General features: G+C 40.0%; 1 protein-coding gene across 1 annotated transcript in view; it reads left to right on the top strand.

Moving 5' to 3' along the window:
• MEIS1 (Meis homeobox 1) overlaps positions 1–315 on the top strand; it is a 163945-nt gene extending 163630 nt beyond the window's left edge. Inside the window, exon 12 of the mRNA XM_019516572.1 lies at positions 1–315. This exon is cut by the window's left edge and continues 1210 nt beyond it. The gene's annotated coding sequence lies outside the window, so the exon portion shown is untranslated.
• The last annotated feature ends 2185 nt before the right edge of the window (positions 316–2500 follow it).

Genomic DNA, 2500 nt, shown 5'->3' with positions numbered 1-2500 from the left:
ACTGGAAAAATGATCTGTATTATTGCAATTTTTTGTAAAAGTAGCAGTTTGGTATGAGTTGGCATGCATACAGATTTACTAAGTGGGATAAGCTAATTATACTTTTGTTGTGGTTAAAACAAATGCTTGTTGATAGCCTTTTTCTATCAAGAAACCAAGGAGCTAATTATTATTAATAATAATCATTGCACACTGAGTCTTAGAGTTTCTGATTTGAAACAGTTTGGATTGTATAATAACTCAAAGCCCAGCTGTAGTAGTTTGAGTGCAGTAATGAGATCTGAATCTAAAATAAAAACAAATTATTTTTTGTCATGCTGACTCCACTGCTTCAAACATTTGTTTACTGCCCCCACTGTAACATCTGTAGTAATTCTGTGACAAGATAAGAACCCAGCAAGTGCAGAATTAAACTTTCACTCTCTGCCCCCCCCAAATTACCGATCATTGTTATTTAAATATCAGCCTCCATAGAAAATTATTTAAAAGTAATGCCTACACTCTGTCAAGAAACTTTCTTAGAGCTTGTACTGTAAATTGTCAGGATGATAACTATTGCCAATTAGCAAATTTAACATCCAAGGGCATTAACTATCTGCAGAATATTGGATAGAAATTTAAATATTATATCCTACAGAATTACACTGGTAATACCTGATTTAAATTATGTGACTCATTGACAGATTAAACTTCTGGAGCATATTTGCGGGGAGGGGGAGAGAGTTAAATGTAGGCTGAAAAGTGGATATTTGTAAGTCAATTAACTACTGGAACTAAAAGATGAGAGACTTTTTTTTTTATTTAAGCTCATAAATAAGCCCAGTGTTCTGATTGGCTGAAGACTGGTCATTAACCAATTTCCTAGCACAGCTGTACTCTCTGCATTGCAGCCAACTAGTTAAATAGTACAAAATAGCATGTTTAGGCTGTGATACATTATAATTTTCTTTCAATAAAATTGCAGCTCTAAAAAGGAGGGTTTCCTAAGGGTACAAAAATCTACAAATATATTAATTAAGGCAAATTAATAATAATAATAATAAAAAACCCTAGCAGCGCCTGCTTGGGAAACAAAAGGTAGAATCTGAGTGGGACTGGCGCTGGCTCTAAAGTCTGCCATTCTGCCATTCAAGTAGATGTCACCCCATAAACCCGCCCTGAACAATTCTATTTTCGATTTGAAAAGAGGAACCAGTTGTTTGGTGGGTTTACTAGGTGAGAGCTGATTGACTGGCTTACCTGCTGGAGCAGCCCTGTGCCCTCCCACCTTTTGTTTATTGGACCCTGCTTCAGAAGGCTCCCTTCTAAATGCATCTCCCTTTTAGAAAATTAACTAAGTCTCTATCCTTAAACACCCCCACCTTTCTTTGATGCAGGATATTATTTCTGGTGGGGGAAAAGAAACCTCAAATCTTGTAGCTTTCAGCCTGCAAATAGTCTCTAAGATTGAAATAACTCCCCCTTGATAGGTGGTTACTAGCAGTTAATGACTATTTGTTTACTTTTTCCATTAAATAAGAACTATGTTATGAACTGGGCCTAACTATCTCTCTCTCCTCACCAAGACGATCCCTTCCAGGGGAGTGCCAGACCAGGACTCCATGGGACTGATTCTCCACTGGCTCCAGAGGAATGCGCTGGATGGAGACTGGGAGGGGGGCACTGGTGGGGGGAGTGAGTTGGGGACCCTTAGGGGCAGCTGAGGCTTGAGCTGGAGGCTGGGGAATTAGCAAAATCAAGCCAAGTGGGGGCTTTTCCTCTCCCTTCCCTCCTCTGATCTCTTCCCCCCACTTTTTCTTTTCTTTAACCCCTCGCTTTTTAAAGGGCTGATGCATTGATAAGGAGATTGCACATTTCAGCTGCTGCTTTTGTGATTTCCGAATCAGGACACTTTTCTGCCCAAATGCCAGTGCTCGGAGAGTGAGGCTGGCTCTTTTCTTTTTTTTTTTTTTAAATGTTTCTTAAAAGACAAAAACAAACCGCCCTCCTTTTAAAACAAGGGCACACGCGTTTGTGCCTTCTTAGGGGTGGGGAGAAGAGGGTCACAGGACTCCTTCCTAATATGACTTTCTTTATTTTGGGACTGGGGGTGGGCAAGGGGGAGGGCATTTCAAATTAAAAACACTATTATATCCGCGGACATTTAATCAGCTGTAATTATAACACATTCCAAATGAAGAATATGCCTTGACAGTATTTTTATTGTTATTGTTCATCGCATGATGTTAGACGGCTTTAGAAGGCGCAGGAAAGAGAAGTAAACGGGTTACAAATAGGGAATTATCCCTCGTTTAGCATTAAAATTCATTTAGATAAAATTGCCACAAACATTTAAATGGGGAGATTAGTTCCCCCTCACGCCTTATTGCACTCTCTCAATGGCTCCGTTAAGAACATTTTACACGTTGGAAATTCCGTCTTCTCAGGCTGCTTGCTGTTTCCTAGCTACCCCACATTCAAAGCAAAGGCTGCGAGAGAGAGGGAGAGGGAAGGGGGAGGG

Source organism: Gavialis gangeticus, unplaced genomic scaffold (assembly GCF_001723915.1).
Source record: "Gavialis gangeticus isolate Ggan-Ray unplaced genomic scaffold, GavGan_comp1, whole genome shotgun sequence".
NCBI lineage: Eukaryota > Metazoa > Chordata > Crocodylia > Gavialidae > Gavialis > Gavialis gangeticus.
Note: the sequence above shows the minus strand (reverse complement) of the source record. Positions and strands in the feature narration are given on the sequence as shown.